Source organism: Myotis yumanensis, unplaced genomic scaffold (assembly GCF_028538775.1).
Source record: "Myotis yumanensis isolate MYYU_CA2020_CCGP unplaced genomic scaffold, mMyoYum1.0.hap1 SCAF_12, whole genome shotgun sequence".
NCBI lineage: Eukaryota > Metazoa > Chordata > Mammalia > Chiroptera > Vespertilionidae > Myotis > Myotis yumanensis.
The window spans coordinates 44,947,427-44,969,038 of NW_027223763.1; the positions used below are offsets into that span (position 1 = coordinate 44,947,427).

General features: G+C 45.3%; 1 long non-coding RNA gene across 1 annotated transcript; it reads left to right on the forward strand.

The window, feature by feature from the left end:
• The first annotated feature begins 12,598 nt into the window (after nt 1-12,598).
• On the forward strand, nt 12,599-19,384 carry LOC139020529 (uncharacterized). The gene is made up of 4 exons (XR_011473323.1): nt 12,599-12,658; nt 15,702-15,799; nt 18,878-19,000; nt 19,260-19,384. It is a non-coding gene; the product is annotated as an uncharacterized lncRNA (long non-coding RNA).
• Nucleotides 19,385-21,612: the final 2,228 nt, after the last annotated feature.

Below are 21,612 nucleotides of genomic sequence, written 5' to 3' on the forward strand. Positions count from 1 at the left end.
ACTCCCCGGCCACCGGGAACGACTGTCCAGGCAATTCTCGTGGGAGTGAGGGGGATGTAAACATCCTGTTTCCCTTGGGTTATTTAAACATAAGCTCCCATTGCCCTGTGGTCTGACCATCATGGCATGTGGCTTATGTGACATATTTGAGCAAGAACCAACAACTTGATCTATTAGCTTAATTGACCTAAAAAAGCCATTAAGATTTAACCATTCGGAATTTCTGTGATGGTTATACAGTGAACACAATGGCTTGGAGCAATCAGTAATTACAATGAGAGGTGACTAGAAGAAGTTACATAATTTTGAGCTGTTGAAGTGTTGTGCAAAACTCCAAAAGGGAAAATTATGAATTCTTAGTGACACAGAAGATGAATTCTGTGCTGCACTTAAGATCTATTCATGTCTGGTACTAAGAGTGGCCCCTATCAGCCCCTGTCGTCACCAATAAATGTTAGTGCTGTGCAGGCATATAAGTGACGACTGAAAAACAAGCAAACAGGTGAACTTGCAGGTGGAAGAAGGACGGCTGGCCTTCGGGCAGTTCTCCTTCTGGTTAGTGACCTCAGGAAGCAATCTGTCTTTTACTCCTGTTTAATGAAAGTGCCTTTCATCCAACCTGACTCATTCCTTAGAGCTGGCCCACAGGGGGCACTCAGATGGGGTCAACTTGACTGACGGGTGGAGGGAACGGCAGGGGAAGAATGGGTGCTCTACCTGCTAGTCCTTGTTTGAGGGCAGCTAAGGTTGCTGTAGGTCCTGGGGAGCCCTTCTGGGACAGTATTTTCATTTGGGCAGAACCTTGGTGTCTTTGTCGCATGGTCTTTATCTAGAGCAGTGGTTCTCAACCTTGGCTGCACGTTAGAATCACCTGGGAATATTTTTAAAATCCTGATTTTTGGGCCTCATCCTCCAGAATTTCTGTTTCTTTGTTATGGGATGGGGCCACAACATTAGTAACAAAGAAACAATTTCCGGAGGATGAGGCCCAGAAATCAGGATTTTAAAAAGATTCCCAGGTGATTCTAATGTGCAGCCAAGGTTGAGAACCACTGATCTAGAGGCAATAGCTCTGGCCTCTTAGAATTGACGATGTAACAGCTGGTATATAATGGATTCTTGGGACCATTCTGAGATGTTCAGGGTGGTGGGTCTCTAAGTATGGGCTCTGGACCCACCATATCATCATCGCCTGGGAATGTGTTAGAAATGCAAACTCAGGCCCCTCCTGGGAACCTGTGAGAAATGCACATTCTCAGGACCCAGCCAAGACCTCCTGCATCAGAAACTCAGGGGTGAGGCCCAGCTGTCTCTGCTTTAGCGAGCCTGCTGGGTGAGCCTGATGCACGCTGGAGTTGGGGTATCGCTGTTTTAGAGTGTGCCAGGTAAGGTATGTAATCCACACAGCATCTCTCTGGAGTAGAACCTATTTTTAAAAGTTTCAATGTAGTAGATGAGGAAAGAGACAAAGGAATACACCCACGGTTTCCCAGCATCAGAACTGGGATTTGAACCAGGTATGCTGGCCCAGGGCCAGGATCTTCACCACTGCACTGAGACGTGTGGACGGTAACACTTCATTAGGGGGGAGGAGGAGGACACACTTTACAGATAATGAGGAGCAGGATGAGTTTTATTCAGATACAGTTCCCCAGCTGGTAACTGTGTGCTGGAGCCTGTTCCTACCAGCTTGAGAGAACCAATTGTGAACATCTGCTCTTCCCAAATCCGTGTACAGTGATGTCAGGTTGGCGGCTTGAAATTGGCCGTGGTGGGGATATTTACACCAAGGAAACTATCAGCACTGCGAATAGGGCTCCCTGCCTCCCCCCACTTTAGCCATTTGTTACACATTTACTGGCACACTGCTGCCTAAATATATTCTGAATCATTATATGCTAGTGGCCCGGTGCACGGATTTGCGCACATTGAAAGGAAATTAATTATAAGAAATATTTTAATATCCCATTCGCCCTTTCTCTATAATAGAAGTGTCAACCAAATTCACGATCGACGATGACAGATCAAAACACATGTGTGCGATTGGTGCCAGCGAGAGCTTTATATGTATTGTGTATGCGTGAGTCAACTTAGCCTTTTATAGATATATATATAGAATAAACTTGCTTAATTAGACCTGCTTTCTGATTTAGCTAAACTTTTTCCAGCCCAGTGAAGCACCCCAACTTCTCTTTCAGGTAATTGTCAGCAACACAGCAGTAAATATCAACATGATGCAGATTATTATTGTAGATCACGCAGGGAGAACAAAGGGTAAAATATTTAACTGTAGCAATGTTTGACTATATTCTGCGCAGTGAGAAAAACCTGAAGTCATTTTCAAGATCCATCATTTCTTACTTCTTTTCAGTCGGGTCAAGTTTCTAAACTTTCTAAATCTCCATTTTCCAGCTAATGAAAAGAAAATAGGATTCTACTGAGTCTCTTATCTACCTATTTCAGAATTTCTGTGAGGATCAAATGAGATGCAGCATTGGAAAACGCTTCACAGACATTTGGCTAAAGTGTAAAATGTTTGCACCTGGCTATAAAGCAAGTCGTGTTCCTGGGCTGAAGAAACTGCAAGGAGGCTAGTTGTTGCAAGGGAGAGGAAGCCGGGCGTTGCTATTTGATGTCATTACCTGGAGCCCACAGCCACCATTTCCAGGCTGGGCTGGGCTGTGGGCCGCATTTTGCGCCATGGGGTCAGCGATTTGGTGGGCTTTTGCTCTGGGGTGGTGGTGGGGCCTGTATCCAACTTGGAGGAAACTGAGTGTTGCTTTGTGGGTGCCAGGTCCCTGGTGCCGTTTCTCTGTAAATGGCCAGTGTGCATCATGGCAGCTCCTGCGTTGAGCATCTGCCCCCTGGTGGTCAGTGTGTGTCATAGCAACCAGTCGGACGGACACTTAGCATATTAGCCTTTTATGTATATAGATTCTTAGTAATATTACTTACCAATTATACAGGCTAATTTGAAGCAAGCACCATTCATGGATTCATTAATATTCTAGCTGCACCTATATTTTCCCATGTCTGCACAATTGATTTGACAACAGCAGAACTCTAGCACTTTAGAGTGAGAAAGGGAACTTGGAGTTTATCTTTCAATTCTCTGAGTTCAAAAGATAAAAGGCCAGGAATAATGACTTGTGTTGGAGGAGCTCCAGGATTTTAGACATCCTTCCTGGGCACTTTTGATACCCATTGGGGTGAGGTGGGGGTGCATACAGCTGGCCCAGGCCTGAGAGGCAGCAGCTGGTGGAAAATGTGGTGAGAAGGAGGGCAGAGTGGAGTTCCCTCTCTGTGGCGGGGCCAGGGTGTGGGAGAGATGGGGTCGGGGGTTCCCTGCTTCTGAAACAGGGTAATGAATTGAAATGTCAACACAGAAGCTTCTCCAAACTTCTTGTCTCCCAGGGATTCGTGTTGGAACAACTGAGGATTTGAGATTTCAGGGTTCCCAGGCCAGGGGGCCAGGCCCTTCTGTAGTTTCCTGCCAGCCTCTCATTCCATCTCTGTCTTGGATGACCGGTTACACTCCTCATGGGCTCATGGGGTGTCCCTCTCCCCAGACGGTATCAGGAATGAATTAGCATGTTTCCCTCCGGTAAGTGATCCTCTCTTTGAGTAAACATCCCCTGGGTTTCTGTGATGTGTAACTAATGGAGTGCTAAACTCTCAGGGCTGGTTTGAGACTCTAAGCGCACACGTGTTGCCAATCCATCATGCTCCTAATACTAATTAACATAGCAGGGACACAGCAAAGCCACAGATCCTGCGCACACTACCCGGCTCGGGTTACGCTCTCACAACAATCTTGCTGTTGACCCAGCGAGAGTGCATGTTGGGAAAAGGAGCTCCGGCCACTGCTTCCCGGCTAGCTCTGCCCTCCGCCCCCCTGCCCCACCTCCGTCCCCCCCCCCCCCCCCCCCCCCCCGCACACAAAATGTCACTGTGCATCAGTACAGCTGAGGTGCCCTCTGTCCATCTGGCCATTCGGCTTCAGGGATAATGCCTGAGTTCAGAGCATGGCAGGGCAGGGCTCCCAGCCTGACCGGGAATCAGGCTACTGTTCATGCCGCGATTTCAGGCCCCGCCTGGATCACAGATCATAAGCGAACCTCTCAGGAAGACTCTGTCTGACTGAGAACTGGGTCACCTGGATGGTGCAAAGAGCAGTATCCCTCACATCAGCCAAATAGAAAGGCATCTCTCTCTTGATTGGGTGTTGGATACATGGGATACACATTTATCAGAAATCATTGACTTGTACGCTTATTACCTGTGTGTTTTGCTGGATATACATTCTCCCTCAATGAAAAAGTTTTAAAAATTGCCCTGTGCAGCTACCTACCAGAATGCATCAGGAGTTTCTGAATGTCTTAACATCAAAACAAGATATAGAAACAGATGCTGAGGTTAATACAGTCATAGGCACTCACAGCCCTGCATGTCCAGCCTTGTGGTCATTATTCTCTAATGACATTATTCTCATGAATTTAAGTGATTATGGGTATAAATGTATAAAATAAATTATTTTAAAAAGTAAATGGAAGGGCATGCTCGAAGTCCATTCCTGGTGGAGCCTCATGTTCTAGCAGTGGTTGGTATATAAACTACTAAAAATTCCTGCTTTAGCGGCCTCCCATAAGGGGCTATCCAAGGGAAACATGATAAAGTGTTTGTAGTCTAGTGTTGAAATGCTCAGCAAACAAATCCTGCATAATCTAGCATCCAGCTAAGCCCCCTTTCCTCAGTGTCCATGATTTAAGGACCACCAGGCTGGGCTGGGCTGGGGGAAGTGAGGCCCAGAATCATTGGGTCCCCACTCCCGTGTCATTCAGGGGCTCAGAGTGTAACCGTTTCTCAGTGGGGCTTCTAGAATGTTCCCTCTTGCAGAAAGTTATTAAGCTAGAATATGCTTGCAAATCACTTGAGTAAAAAAATCTTTCCCAGCTCAGTCTAATGTATCTATCATTCTATAGCATAATGAGGGGATGTTTGCACGAGTACACATCTCATGTGAGATGTTCTTTATTATCTTTCCAGACTCAACAAATCTCTTCATGTTGAAGAATGCCCAGCGTGCAGTGCAGAAAAAGTTATGTATAATGTAAGAGGTTGCAATATTTTAAAACCACATATACTTAATAGTTACATGAAATAGAAAATAATAACAGCATAATCTAGAATGTTATCATTTTTAAAAATTAGATATGACAAATAGTTCCATAAAAGTAAGAGACACTGCTGTGACTGTTTTGGCTCAGTGCATAGAGCGTCGGCCTGCGGACTGAAGGGTCCCGGGTTCGATTCCAGTCAAGGGCATGTACCTTGGTTGCAGGCACATCCCCAGTGGGAGGTGTGCAGGAAGCAGCTGATCGATATTTCTGTCTCATCGATGTTTCTAACTCTCTATTCCTCTCCCTTCCTCTCTGTAAAAAATCAATAAAATATATTTTTAAAAAAGTAAGAGACGCATTTAAAATAGTTTTAAGAGTTGTATTGCATGGATAGAGAAAGAGGACCTAAAATTGGTTTGTTTGTGTTCCTCCCTGTCTCAATATTTGTAAAGATCAGGTTGTTGGTAGATGATGGCTTCCCGCCCCCCCACCCCCCACATATTCTCAGCCTAGGGATTTGTTTATGTAACTGTCCAACAAGTAGGCACATCAAGAGAATATTAAAGCAAACCAACCATAAACCCTGGGAAAAGAGACAAAAAGACACACATAAATTATGTCACACTGTTGGGCTCAAAAAACATCAGAGGAAGAAGCTAAATGCTCATAACAGACAGTAGCCAGCAGTTAAATAAACAATTAGATTAAGAATAGCAGTGTCAGCACGCGACAATTTGGTAATTAGCAGATTGTCCATGGCTTTGATCCAGCTGTGGGATTACACTAAAATACAACTTCATTAACTGTGATATGGCTGGTAAACCCCTGATAATTAAATGTATCCTTCCTCTTAAGTATCTGCATTATATGGGCTTTCTATTGGGTTCTCAGTCTGTATATTCCTATAGTTAATTAGAGAAGAAGCAGGATTTTTACCTGCTCAAAACTGATTTTAACGTTTCTCGCAATTCCAGTTCTTTTTTAGATTAGGTAGGATAACTTTCTCTAACATGATATACTCCCACCTCTTACATAGGGTGTGTTGTTTCATCTGCACATCCATGATAGACATCCCTAACCGATCACTCCGCTCTTCCCTGCCCAGCCTCAGGATCCTGTTCACGGTGCAGTGCCCAGGCAGCCACAACCTGGTGCTCTGAGTGGGCACTGGAACAGAAACCCACTTGCCACTTTGCATCTGCTCACTGCCGCTTTCTGATTCAAGGATCCAGTTGGCCAGTGGTACTTTCTCTTTGTCGTCGATAGTTCCCCTTTTTACATACCCAGATCCAAACACCGAGTCTGGAAGTTTATCTGACAGACACAGTGTTTGGTGATTCTAAAATGAAAAAGGGAAAAAGGAGTTTGTTGGGTAGATATTCACCTCGTGGGTCTTGCAGTGACTGGGTCAGAGCAGGAAAATGCCCTGGATGTCATGGCTCCAACAGACTATTTGAGAGCCTAGGTCAGTGATTATTAATCCACATTGGGCATCAAAGGGCCTGGTTCCCACTTCCTGTCTGTTGGTTCAGCACCTGCAGGCATGGTGGCCTGGGTGGTGGTTTTAGGAGGAAGGGGAGCCATAATCTCACAGGTGGTTTCCACCTGTTCTGGGAGTTGAGAACCTCTGCCATTGGGGGCAGATACAGTATTTAGCCCTGTTGTTGGAAAGGTTGCAGTAACAGGATGCTGGGGCCTGGATGCTGAGGGCGTCCAAGTACAGGACTCTTGCTATCAGGCCTCCATACAACTTAGTACCAAGAGAGAGTTGCTAATGCCTTAGTGACCGTGTATTTATATTTATCTATGTAGTGCTATTTGCCAACAATCTATGTCCCGATTCTCAAATGTTAGGGATAATAAGAGGGGGCAGTCATATAGATGACATTGACTATTTTATACGTAAGTCATCTGCGTTCTCGTGTATATACTCTAATGTATGCTTGAGATTTCTGCCATTGCCACAGACACTGTTTAAGGGAATGGGCTCTCGAGTTAGATCTACATAGGTTTGAGTTATCTAGGAATATGGCTAATTAATCAGATGGGTGACCTTGGGCAAGTTTCTTAAACTCTGTAAGTCTAAAAAATGGACACAATGCTGATTCAGAAATGAATTAGATACTCTATTCATGCATCCATCCCAAGTGGGTGCTCTATAAATGCAGTAGTGCTTTTATTTTGCCCAAATAGCTTGAGTAGCTGGTCTGATCTCAGACACTGGCATTCATGTTGAGTGACAGTCTGCTTTGATGTTTTATACTTTTTTTGGTTAAAATATTATTGATTTTTTACAGAGAGGAAGGGAGAGGGATAGAGAGTTAGAAACATCGATGAGAGAGAAACATCGATCAGCTGCCTCCTGCACACCCCCTACTGGGGATGTGTCCGCAACCAAGGTACATGCCCTTGACCAGAATCTAACCTGGGACCCTTCAGTCCGCAGGCCGATGCTCTATCCACTGAGCCAAACCAGCCAGGGCTGATGTTTTATACTTTTGTTTACCGAGGTTTTCCATCTCCCTCAGAGTGAAGGCCCAGGTCCTCTGGACTCTGTATGACCTGTCCCTCCCAAACACTTGTTCACCACCACTGTCTCCCCTGCTCATTCTGACACAGCTGCATCTGCCACTTCCTGTTCCTTAACCAGGCCAAGCGCATTCCCTCCTTAGGGCCTTTGCACTTGTCATTTTCTCCGGCTGGAATGTTCTTCCACCAGAGAGCAGTGCCTCCTTCAGGTCTCCACTCCAATGTCCCTTCTCTGTGAGGCCACTCTGTATAGAACATCACCACCACTAGCCACTCCTTATTCTTCTTACTCAGGGTTATTACTATTTTTTTAATGGCACTGATCACTATCTGACATATTATGTACTTTCTTGTTTGTTATTGTCTGTCTTCCTCCCATGAGGCCAGGGGCCTGTCTGTTTTTTGGTTTTTTGTTACTGCTCTATTCCCAGAGCTTAGAAGTGAGCCCAACACACAGTAAGTACTCAGCAGATGTCTGTTAAATTAAAGAATGAAAGACTCAAAAATGAACAACTTAATCATTTAATCAACAAATATCCACTGACCACATATTTTCTTTCAGGTGTTGTTCTAGGTGCTGTCACAGAGAGGAAGGGAGAGGGATAGAGAGTTTGAAACATCGATGAGAGAGAAACATGAGAGAGAAACATCGATCAGCTGCCTCCTGCACACCCCCTACTGGGGATGTACCCACAACCAAGGTACATGCCCTTTACCAGAATCGAACCTGGGACCTTTCATTCTGCAGGCTGATGCTCTATCCACTGAGCCAAACCGATTACAGCACGGTCCCTACTCTTAAGGAACTTACAGCCTTGATTTAGAAAAATGACTTAAATCCAACCAATTAAAACTAAGTAAAATAATGTAACAGTAACTTATAATACAAGGTAGTAGATGATATTGAGATAAATCAGAGGTCAAAGGAAAAGATATTTCTTGGATGGGGTCGGGAGAGATTTTTCATAAAAAGCGGGATCTGAACAAATCCTTAAGAGATGGCAGATTGTGATCAGATTGTGGTGGGCAGAGAACCGAGGGGCTGGCAGCATTGGAAGGATATGGAGGAGGTGTCAGTAAAGACCTGCAGGTCTGTAGAGGGCATAGGGTCACATATGGGTGGATTTTTAGAGGCAAAGGTGGGATGAGGTTGTAGATGGCTTGCAGGCTGGATAAGAGCTTTAGGGCTGGGGCACTGTGTTGGGGAGTGGACCACGGCGGTGTCATCCGGCGATGTATCTGCAGGTATGTGTAGGGGAACATGTGTCATCCGGCGATGTGTCGGTGGTATGTGTAGGGGAACTGAGTTTGGGGAGGCTTGCCAACAGAGGAGGCTATGGAGACAAGGCAGGCCGAGGACAAGGCAGACTGGGCCACACACCGGCAAGAAGGCTGGCCTTGAAAGTAAGCTCTTGATTACACAAAGGCTGGTTAGAGAGCTTGAGAATAGCAAGGCCTACTGTCACTTCTTATCTTTTTTATATTAACTTTTGGTTTTTTGGTCATTTCATGGTTCACTGGCCCCTTTAACTTAGATAAGAAGGGTGAAACCTAGTCTTTTTTTTTTTTTAAATAATGGTTTATTGATTTTTAGAGAGAGGAAGGGAGGGAAACATTGATGGGAGAGTGATCTGATCTGCAGGCACCCCTATGGGGATAGAGCCAGTAACCCAGGCATGTGCCCTGACCTGGAATTGAACCCACAACCCTTTGGTACACAGGACAACGCCCAACCACACCGGTCAGGGCAAAACCTATTCTTTTAAAACCTTTTCAACCCCCATTTTAAAATCGGTTTGCAGAGGGGTGCAGGTTTGGGTCTGGCGCTTTTATAAACATTTAAAAATAAACATTATGGATATTATTTTAGTGTTTTATAAACATTAATTACACTGGGCTGTGAGTTTAGTAAGATTAGTTCACTTCACCTGCCCACCCCCAAGTCCCAAATGCCCAGAGATGGAGATGTGGGCTCCCTCTTGCAAACCACATTGGCTGTCTGACTCAATGCTCACAAGTGTGTTTTGCTTAGACACGGCTCTACTAGCAAGGCGGAACAGTGGAGTTAAACAAATGTTTTGCTAGTCTCTGAGGCCCTATCAGGTCAATGGACTACTGCGTATGCCTGTAAGGATGGTCTGTTTCTGTCTGTTTAGAGACATGGTCTGCTTCCCCACTCCCGGAGCCCCAGCGATAGAGGCAGAACAGTTTGAGTCTCTAATTACTTAGCCTGTTGCCTCAACTGTCCTCGGGGGGTTCTTTTGGTAACAGCCTATGTGATGGATTGAACTTAACGTCTCAAACACATTAGAATGATCCAGTTCCGAGTTGGAATCTTGGAGCACCATCAGATGCGGGCTTAAAATTATTCTTATAGTGTCATTGACAATTAAATTAAAACACACACACTCATTGCATACAAAGGAAGGAAGCCTCAATGTTTTTCACTATTAAGCAGCTGAGGCGATAAGAACATAAATAAGAGTGAAAATGCATTCATAAAAATGCCTCTGAAAGCCCGTTAAGATCTGCTTTCACAGAGGCAATGAATGATAGAATATCATGGATAGCTTCTCCTTCTGTTCTGGTTTTTCTGTGAGCAGCTGCCTGAAGTTTCAAAATGACTCTGCTGCAGCTTAGTAGGGCTGACTTGGATTGAGATTAATTACCTCCTAGTTGGATGTGACTCAAAACGAAGGTAGGACTGGGTCCAAGGCCCCTGAGGATGGTTATCAAATAACACGGTGGCAGAAAGCAAGTGGCTCCCATGAAAAAAATGCCTTGCCTGTCACCCCTGAATAATCCCAGTGCACATGATAAACCGCACCCCCAACTTCTTAGAAAATTGTAATTGTTGAATGATTTAAAGGTAGCCTATTTTGCCTGATTTCATTTAAAATATTGCAAACAGTAAGAAATAGACATGAAATGGTTAGCACCGAGATACATCTCCTTCCCCAAACCAGGCACTACAGATTTTGTATTTTTCATATCAATTTAATTAGTTTCACAGTTTTTAGAGAAACGAATTTTGCAGAAGTAAAAGCTAATTATACTTCTTAGAAAGCTTTTAAAAATGCTGTTTCTAATTTGTGTCAAGCATGAGAAATTTGGTTAATAAATCTTTAATGCTTTATAAGCATACAGGCAAAAGCAAACATGAAGTGAATTATGATATCGATTTATCAAAAATTTTTAGATAAAATTCCATATTTAATACCTTCCCAGAAAACATCATTTACACACGATGTGGATTTTTAAGTGAATATTCTAAAATTTCTTTTTTTTTTTTTTTTTTTTTTTTTTTTTTTTTTAAATATATTTTATTGATTTTTTACAGAGAAGAAGGGAGAGAGATAGAGAGTTAGAAACATCGATGAGAGAGAAACATCGATCAGCTGCCTCCTGCACATCTCCTACTGGGGATGTGCCCGCAACCCAGGTACATGCCCTTGACCGGAACCGAACCCGGGACCCTTCAGTCCGCAGGCCGACGCTCTATCCACTGAGCCAAACCGGTCTCGACAAATATTCTAAAATTTCTTGATACGTACTTTGTTTTTCTGAGTACGACACAGAACAGAGTTTCTTTTATTTCCTTTTGCTTTTTTTTTTTTTTAAACAGAGAAGTTGTTAAAAAAAACAACAACAACACGACAAAAACCTTTCCTGGAGTAGTGATAACAAAAATACAGTTATTTATCTGCACCTACCAAATATGTATACCCCAACAGCAATAATCGCTTATAATTATGGAACTTTAGGGAAGTGGAAATAATTTGGTCCTGTCATAGAATCTATAATTTAAATGGATCCTTAAACCACTTTTGCTTTCACTAAGCATTTGGTAACTTCCCAAAGACTTGAGAGTCTTTCCCATCACAGGCTACATGTCTGGCTTCTTCTCCTCTTCAACTTCTAATTACCAAACACCCTCAAATCTAGCTTTAAAACACCAATGTTTATGTTACCCCCCTCAAAGAACGAAGAATTGGTTTTCTCAAACTTGCTTTTAAAAAAGTTGTTGGTTGAGCTGAGCTTATGCATGAAAAATTTCATCCCAGAAGGAGAATATTTTTGGAAAGGAGAGAAGGGAAACAGGGCTTTGAGTGAAAGCGTGTGTGTAAACCGTAAGTGGAGGGTGAAAGGTTGTAATTGACAGGTCCCTTCTGTGGTGCAAAAGTCACCACTACGGTAACATTAAGCTACACGCACTCAGGCAGCGGCCCCACTTGTGTCTTGACTGGAAAAACGTTTGAAATTCCGGAACTGGGATCCTGTAGCCAGAAAGGAAAATTAAAACGTGTTAAGCGAGGAAGTTCATTGATTTTTAAGATGTTTTATCTTCAGTCAGGAACAGACATCTTTTTAAAAAACTGTTTTAAAACACCAACAATCCACAGGGACAAATAAAAAAGAAAGAAATCATAACAATGAAACTCTGCATCTGGTTGACATTTAATGAAGCTGCCAGAGTACAAACAAATTTCAGGACAACCCTAGTGACATATTTTTAAAAGAGAGTGCAGGAAAAAACACACACATTGGCTGAGTAGATATTGACACCACATGTAAGGGAACTATCAATATTTATTACATCATGGATTTGCCAAATGACACGGGGCATCTGGGAATACTATAGAGAGTGCTATAACTGGAACTTGATTATGTGCTTTCATATATTGGACTGTACTGAGGCCAGATCTAGTTCTTTTGGAAAAGATAAGTGAAGTCTACTGACTTTGTAATTCTTAAGTAGATGAAAGTTAAGTGTGCAGATGTCTGCATGAATTGTGCAAACTGGGATGAAGAAAAACTGCAGAAAAGAAAACAACAGCAACAACAAAAACCCTGTGTTTTGAGATCCTGGGAAGTTGTTAACGTCAGTGTGATGCAGGCAAGGTTGTCTTAGGCTGGGCTCAGTACATGTTTTCACTCCTGGGTGAAGAGTAGAATTCTCAGAGTGGGGAGGAATCCAATAGTTTCATAGCTCTAAACCCAGGGCTGAGGTAAGTTCTCTGCTCAAGGAACTAATTCCAGGCCCGTCCAGTGTAATAATCTTAAACCTTTGGCGGGAGTTGTTAATTCCTGTGTGTTTTAGAGGAAGTCCCCCAAGTTAGATAGAAAAGCAAGCTATGGGAAATTCAGTTCTAGACTTTAGAATCTAGAGCCACGGTTCACTTTAGCTACCTGTGTCTCTGTATGCAGTCCACTGATATCAAACCAGGTGCTTAAATAATGGGTATTTTAGTGGAATAATTTATCACAAAATTGTGAATTCTAGAAAGTGTCAGATCTTTTTTTAAATTACTGCTTTTTATAAAAACATATTTTTATTGATTTCAGAGAGGAAGGGAGAGAGAGATAGAAACATCAATGATGAGAGAGAATTATTGATCAGCTGCCTCCTGGGGATTGAACTTGCAACCTGTGCCCTGACCAGGAATCAAAGTGTGACCTCCTTCCTGGTCGACACTCAACCACTGAGCCATGCTGGCTGGGAGAAAGTATCAGATCTGAGACCCAAGAAATTCCATCCAATTGGTAGAAGTAAATCTTACTATCTCAGTCAATGGAGCTGCAGCTTTGGTTGACAGAAAGGCAGAGGACTTTCCGAAGCATGTTTCTGAGCAGAAAGAAAGGTGGCCTATGGCAACTATTAAATCTGGCTAATGAATATACAGATATTATATATCCATATAGGGATATGGATAGCCTGGATATCACACTATTGAATTAGACTAATGGGTGTTATACTATTCGGCCTACTTTTAAATATTCTAAAAACTCCCATTATAAAATGTGTAAGTAAAAGAAAAGAGAACAGTTCAGCTTATAGTTGCAGTTGGCAAGCAGCTTAGCAGACAGAGAGAGGAAGATGAACCTTTTTTTTCCACATAATAAGTTTCTTTGGAAGAAATGGAAAACATTTGGGTCAACCTGTTTATTTAGCAAGGTTTTATTACCTTTCTGCATTCCTCCTGCTTTTCAAAGTGAGAATCCTATTTTCTTCTCAGTGCTTCCACAGGGATACAGAAATCCATGCAAACATTTCCATAGCTTTGTTCTCTGGTGGCCACAGGGGAGGCAAGGCACTGGCTTTTGTATTTGGCTGATGAAGGAATGTAATGGCAGCTTCATGTGAGAGGAGGGTATTGCTTGAGCAACCATTAATACAACAGCATCTGCATTAACCTCTGTGGCCTTTCACAACATCATCTTTTTTTGATCCTATCTACTTGCTTACTCAGGGCATGATGTTCCTTGGCTGGAAAGTGAACAAAATAAGACAACAGGGACGTCATGAATACCTTATGCTCAAAATGCTTTATGATTTTCTAAGAACTCCATTTCTTGTTCATTTTGAGCTTAGGAAACTGTTGATAACAGGCAAGGAAAATATTTATTATCCCTTTTTACAAGTGAGCAACTGAGGCTTCGAGAGGTGAAGTGACTTGTCCAAAACTCTCAAGAGGCTCCAGAAATGACTTGGGTTGGTTATGCTCTCCGAGCCCAGGCTGGTCTACACAGCTGCCCGCAATCTTTCTATTACGTGGATTTGTCTTGGGTCATTTCCTACCATCAAATTTTAGCCTGCCTCGCTGGCTACAAAGTGAAATTCTGAAAATGTTATGCACGGAAAATGCCCCCTGCTCCTCAGGGCGGTTTTTGCTGAGAGATTTGCCAAATTGAAGCAGGAGTGGAGAGAGAGGATGGGTGTGGAGAAGGGCAGAGAACAAGGATATGGTGGTGGTGGGGGGGCAAGGGTGTGGCGGTTTTGAGAAGAGTCTGCAGAATTTGTGTTAGGGAGATCAAGTTGGCTTCTTCTGGAACAAAGAGCTGGAGGCTTGGGAGGGGCTGGGGTTGGTTTCCTAGAAGCTGGCACGGTGGGCCCCACAGCTACTTCCTGGTGGGAAGGATGTGGAAATGGGATGGTTCTGATTCAGATCTGGGTTCTGTTGTCTAAGTCCTGCCCCCAGGACAAAACAGCCTCTGGGAACTTCTTTAACTGTAAAATGAAGAGCTGTGAAGAGTCAATACCGCCAAGCTGGCAGGGTCTAGCACTGAATCTGATCAATGGTGGGCCCTCAATAATTGTGATTGTTTCTCCTTCCCTTCTTGGCAAAGTCATACCAAGAATCAACACAAGAAGGACTCCGTTCTTGGAAGTAAAAGCTGAAATGCTGGAAGGAGCAGGAATTAGACCCCCCCACACCACCTCGGCCCCCCGCAGAGAATCACATGACCCCTACAACCTCCCCTTCCTCTGCTGGTGACCCTCCAACTTTCCCAATGGATTACTGTACACTATAGACCTCGGACGCCTCCTGGAAATGGGAGGTGGCAAGGATTAAACGCGGCGGGTGTGCGCTGCTGCCCTATTCCAGGCGACCATGGGACCCTGGGCCGGTGGTCAGTGGCTGGGTCGCTATGCCTCAGGCTCTGCAGAAGGAGGGTCGACAAGCCAGCCCCACAGACCCCCGGCACGACCTCTTGCTCCAGGGTGGACACACCTGCTACTGGTTTCAGGGAAGCTGGGTCCTCCAGCAGTGACCCCAGCGTTTGGCAATGCAATCGGCTGGGGACCACTAGACGCGGGGGGAGGATCAAAGCATTCTCGCTGGTCCGAAGCGCCCAGGGTTGCAGTTTTGTTAGCCTGGCCTCACCTCACTAATAAATTTTCTGCGACAGAAGGGGCAGGAGTGGAGGGCTAAGGGGGGCTTGGTGGGCAAGAGTAGGGGACTGGAGTTTCTTGCACCTGTGCTCCCCGCCATTGCGTTAAATCAGCGTGAAGCAAGTGACAACTCCCCCTCGCTTGCCCCTTCTACCTGCCCATCTCCCTCCTTTAGAACACCCACTTGCTCTCTGAGGTCAGCCTTTTCAAAGAGAATACATTCCCTGTGCGCTCTTAAAGTTTATGTAGCACTTTGCTGTAAGGGGTGCACCCTCAAGCTGGACTTTCTCTCTCCCTGTCCCCTCATTTTCCTCCCCACACACCTCCTTACAAAACCTTCACATGAGCCTTTTCCTTTTTTTTTTCACCCCATGTAGAAGTATTAAAAAAATATGGGGAAGAACATTGGAGATGATGTCGTTCAACTTCGTCGTTCACTTTGCAGAGTAGCCAGTCAAAGCCTAAAGGAGTGCTGGTGAGTAAAATGGCTCAAGATCAAGGGTTACTTTAGCTGGAAAAGCTAGCAATAGAACAGGAGAGTCCCTGGAGTCTTACTGGTTTTTTTCCACCACTTATTTCATAGGCTGAAAGAATCCCAGAACTCTGTCTTTTAGAGGTGTCTGTGTTTTTGCCAATTGGCTTCAAGACATGGGATCATACTTCAGTCGCTTGGATATATGGACAGTCACTTGTTGTCCATATGAGAGCAAAGACTGAGCCAAATACAGTTTGATCCTCTCTTCTTATCCACTCCCTCCCCACCCCACCCCAATCCACCAGGACAGACACTACGGAACATCTATGTGGTGCAAGTCCCTCTGCTGGAGTCTTCCCCAGGCTAGGGTAAAGCTTGAGCATAGGGATGCTCCTGATAGAATTCCGGAGGAACCCCTCCTGCCAGCAAGAACACTCCAGAGAGATTTCCCAGAGATAACAGCAAAGGAAGTATTTTGGCCCTTCCCAGAGCCCAAACCCAGACCGCAGAGGCTGCTTATCACACAGGACAGGGCTCCGAGGCTTGTTTACTAGTAAGCAGGCGGGTGATTTATTTATTTATTTATTTATTTATTTATTTATTTATTTATTTATTTATTTTTGCTCAAACTCCAGCCACAATGGACCTAATCTAGAAGCCACAGGATCGTGGGACCTTTATGACTTGTGAGAACTCTTTGTCACCTGAACAAATCGTCATTGGATCTGGGCTCTAGGGAATGGCATCTTTTGTGAAACTATTCTATGTCCTCATCTTTCACCAGTTGACAGATTTTTTTTTTTTGGTTTGGTTTTCACATTATTGACTAGGATTTTGTCTAGACAGGATCAATCGCACAAGTACAGAGGAACAGAAATGTCACCAAGATGTCAAAATCAACATCAAAATTTGTTTCTAATCCCTTCCCCACCCTTCTTGGACTTTCAATGTGCCCTTGATCTTGTTATCTAAGCCATGAGTGTATCAAAAGGGCATCAAAATTTGTTAAAGCTTTTAATGTTTGAGATATAATTTGAAATCACCGAACTGTACCCCTCATTTTATAGTCAGGGAATCAGAGGCCCAGGAAGGTGAAAGGATTTGCCCAATGGCTCTTACACATGGATGACATTAAGTTTCCACCATTGTGCCTGCCCCATGAACGCTTTGCTTCACCTCTCCCTCTCTTGATTCTTTTCTACTTGGTAGTTGTACTGTTGGGAAAATATGGAGAGTGATTTCAGTGTGGATAAAATGTTAAACCCCAATATGGGATCAGAGTAGGGGTGGACAGTTCTCAGGGTTAAGGGTTTTCTGTTTTGGTTAATCATGAGGTCCCCTAGGGGCTGCAGGGTGGCACAGAGCTGGAGTCCCATGTGTGTGCCTGGTCTCCTGATGTGGACACCAGCCACATGCCCTCTGATGGCTGCTTTCCACAGCCAGGACACCACCCCTGGGCTGGAACCCAGGCCCCGCTACCTCCCCTGATGACCATTTGGAATGGGTACTGAGAAGTCAAGGAGGCCTGCGGTTGCCTCATCTCCTAGCCGAAAACTGAGCCACATTTTCCAGCGCGGAGGATGGAAGCTGCTGGGTGGTGGGGTGGGTGGGCTGGCAGATCCTTCCATAAGCCCTGCATGATTGCGTTATAGTCCCAGCATCTGACTCCAGATCCTGCTGCAAAGGGCACTTAAAAAAATTCTATGAAGGCACGAAGGGCCCTGAAATTACTATGGCCTATTTGGCCCCATGCAGGCACTATACCGTGTCCCTCCCCAAATGTATACACACACTTTGAATGATTATAAAGGCAGTGTTTATTAAAATACATTTCATTTTCAAAATTGAGTTATCAGTTTTAAAGTGTGTGTACATTTTTGGGGGGACACCCTGTATTTATCCCAGGAACTTCTGAGCCTCAATTTTCCTTCCCACTTGTGAACCGAGGGGCGCGCACTAAGCGCATCTTAAAGGCCTGTGGTTTAAACCCTGCTTCCCATGGAAGAGGCATGAGAGCTCAGATTGCATTGTCCTTTTCTTCAGCTTTTCCCCCCTCTTCTTTTGTTTTGGACACGCAGAGCAGAAAATGAGAGAATTCGAATAGCCTCGAGAACAGCTATATCTCGCAAGCTACCCCCCCCCCCCCCACTCCCATTGCTTGTGACAGGTCGTATATTTCATTACGCAAAGCAAATTGAGAAATCATATCTCTGCAATCCCATCTGGGATTATTTATTTCACTGGGTCCACAGCCGGTCAAAATTGTGAGACAATACAATGTTAAGAGTAGCTTTCCGTGAGAGGAGGTGGATTCGAGGTCAGTTCTTGAGAAACCAGAGCCATAATCAGGCCAGAGCAAAGCACTTCTACGGAGCTGCCCAGAAATTCCCCAAATCATTCACCAATTTAGGCAGCAGGTAGAGAGAGCCAGGCAACTCAGGCTAGTGGTGGAGGGCAGGGTCCTCCCGCCCAGCCTGTCTCCAGGCCTAGGCCTGGGCCTCGGAAGCTGGTAATAGGGCCTCAAGACTCAGCAGGTCAGTTCATCGAGTCAGAATGATAACAAGACTAACACAAATAACAGCTCCCAAGTATTGAATGTTCAGCATGGGCCATCAGTGTGCCAGGGGTGTCCACAAGCATCATCTCCTTTAAGATTATTTCCACTGAGGAAAGTGAATCGCAAAGGGAGGTTAAAGATCCTCTTCGCTGTACCCCAGCTGAGAAGTACCAAATCCGGCATTTTAACCCCTGTCTGTCCAATCTGAAACCCGGGCTCTCGGCCTCCAAACCGGATTGCCAGCGCGGAGCCAAAACACCCCCCCACAACCCCCCTCCCCTCTGAGAATCGCCCAGAGCCGCTCAACTCCAGTGGCCAAGGGTTCCATGAATCGCGCGACAGGTGGCTGGTCCAGGCTGCAGAGGTGGACAGGACTTGGAGCCGGACCCCAACCGCGTGGTCATGCAGAACCCAGGTCACGTGGAGTGGCAGGGGCCTGCCCGCTGGGATTCACAGCAGGGAGTTGGATGGGTCAGCAGGAGCCAATTGAAACATACATCCCCTTTTTTTTTTTTTTGTAGTGGTATTTGTGGTAAAAAAAGAAAGCCATCCTCATCAAGAAAGAGAAGGAGAAGAAGGGGAACTTCCTTTCCAGCTTTATTTTTCAGGTTCCCTCGCTTGACTTGCCAAGGCTTCGCACCGGGGTGGGTCTTAGCTACGCGGGACCGGAAGGGGTGCGGGTGAGAGCGATTTGGGGGAAAGGGAGAGGGAGAGGGGGGCCTCCGCGCTGGCCAGCTAGGAGAAAAGCAAACGCCGCGCCACCCCGCCCGAGCGTACGGGCAGCGGCAGCGTAAACAGCGGCCCCACCGCTTTGTAATTTACAAGAGGGGGCTCCAATGGCATTTTTTTGTAATTTGGTGTCGGTTTACAAGCCCAAAGCACTTCTGTTTCCTCACCTAACAGGTCTTCAGCCAATGCCGGACCTCTTCTAAGAGAGGAACCTGGAGAAAGGCGCTGGATTCCCTGCGCTGCTCTCGCCTTTCAGTTACGGGGCGGCGGGGCCTCCGGGAACTGCACGCGCTGCCGCCTCTGGGATAAATAAATGTTTATTGAGCTCATACTATGCGAAGACTCTCTATCCTTATTAACTGCCTTCACAACCACTGGGCCAAGGACGGCCCCTCTTCCCGTTTTGCACCTGAGCGACTGGGCCCAGAAAACTAATCGACCAAGGTCATGTCGTCAGTGCAACCACCAGCCTGGAGCCCAGGCTCTCTGACTCATGGTCTCTGAATATTTACTCTGCTAACTTGCTTGTGCACCTTTAGATTCCTTTTTAATTTTCCCAGAAAATGCGGGTAATTTCGCATTTCATATCGAAGTTCTTCATCTCAAACCTCCCGCCCTCCTGCGCCCTCCCACCCGACTTCACCTCTCAGCAGTGGGTGGGGTCCTGATTCCTAGGGGAGGTCAGGGCCAGGGAATGGAGTGTAATTCAACTGGATCCCAATGACAGGTGTACGCCCCCAAGTGCACAAGATGGGGTGCTGGGAGGGTAGGACTAGTGGGGAGAGCGGGGCAATGGGAGATGGGCAGGGAATTCTGGAGGAAGCAGTGGGACTGTTGCATAGGATTTTGCGAGGAAACGGTGGCGGGGTGGGGGGTGGGGGGCGGGGAGAAGGGAGGAGGGGAGCCACTCTCCTCTCTCCCGGCCGGTGCTGCACGGTTCGAGCTCTTGTAGTTTACTGTACACAAATCTCACTTGTTTCCTCCGTACAGAGCAGCTTTTACAATTCGGAACTAGTTCAAGGGCTGCCCATCTGCTTTATTTTAGTAAACAGCCGCTCAAGCCCATTTCTCCTCCTGTTCCTTCCTGGTCCCCCTTCTCCCCACTATAGTTACCCCAAATTAACAAATCTATTTTCTTGATTTTTGTTCCTTAATCTTCATAATAACTGGTGAAAGGCTAATGATTTCCTGCTTTCCCCCACCCGCCAAGCAATTCATAAAAGCCCAGCTGGCCAACCGGAGTACACAGCCCCCCGCGGGTGGGTGGGTTGTAGATTGCATACTCTTCGCGGAGCTTGGTTTCAAAGACAGAAATGTAACTAGCAGGGACACACACACACACACACACACACACACACACACAAAACATAAGAGCTGATAAAAACGTGCCCTGACCTGTTACCGGAGGGCTGCTCCTAATGTCAGGTACTAAAATGAGTAGGGTTGCAGGGGAATAAAATAAACGCGAACCCGTGGTGAGTCTTTCTGGCTGGTAGCGAAGGGCTCCAGGAACTTTCTAAGACTTAAGAGCAGAGGTCGACATAGCACCAAAGTGCTCACCAGTCCATTGCCCTCCCGCAGACCACTGTGTAGACCAGGGCTCCTCTTTAAATCTGTTTCGTCATTGGAAGATCGGGGAAAAAATAACAATTCTCCCGCAGTCAAGAATCCAAACTAACGTAGGTGAACAAACGTACTTTGGTAAGTATAAGGGGCTACGCCAAAGGTGAAACCCACTGGTGTTACTAAGTGATGCCAAGCGAGAGGCACGCGCGGTTGACTCTATCCCATGTCTGAGCCTGCAGGGCTCCCAAGTCACCCTCCGAGCCGCCAGCGCGACAGAGCTGCCCCGAGGAATGAACTGGACGGTGTCTCTACTTCCTTCCCTGGGCGTCCTAAGCGACTCCAGGGAGAAGTCCCGCACAAAGGGAAGTCACAGTGCCTGGTCGCCGCTGGGGAAGGACTTTCCAAACTCGACAAAGGTTGTAGGATACCTGCGCATCCAGTGGATTGCGTTAGTTTCACGGTGTTTTCTAAGCTGCCTTGTTCCAAACTCTCTGAGCTTTGTTAACTTCTAACTTCCCAAGCGGCTCCCAGAAAGGTTACTTAGATTCAGTCCAGCAATTTCCTTCCTTTAACTTCCAAATAATTGTTGGCAGCCTACTATGTGCTCAGCGCCATGGCACTCACTTTCCTAATCTGTCTCCTAAATTGATTCCGAGAGGTGTTATTTCAAAGTGTTAAGTAGAAAAGCGTCTAAGTGATTTTAGGTTTACTCCAAGATATAGAATGCAGCATTTAATTAGGAGACTAGTTCCTTTCAACATGTAAATTTTAACTGTTATTAAACATTTATACAAGAATTTTTTGAGGGAGACAGGAGGTCTTTTTTCTTTATAAATTCATGCACACTAAAAGAGTAATTTTTTTTAAAAAAGCTTCGTTTAAAAACATGCTTAGAGGCAATATATTTTATGTAAATCTCTTAAAGGCAAGTCCGTTCTCCTTCAAATCAACTGTAATAGTA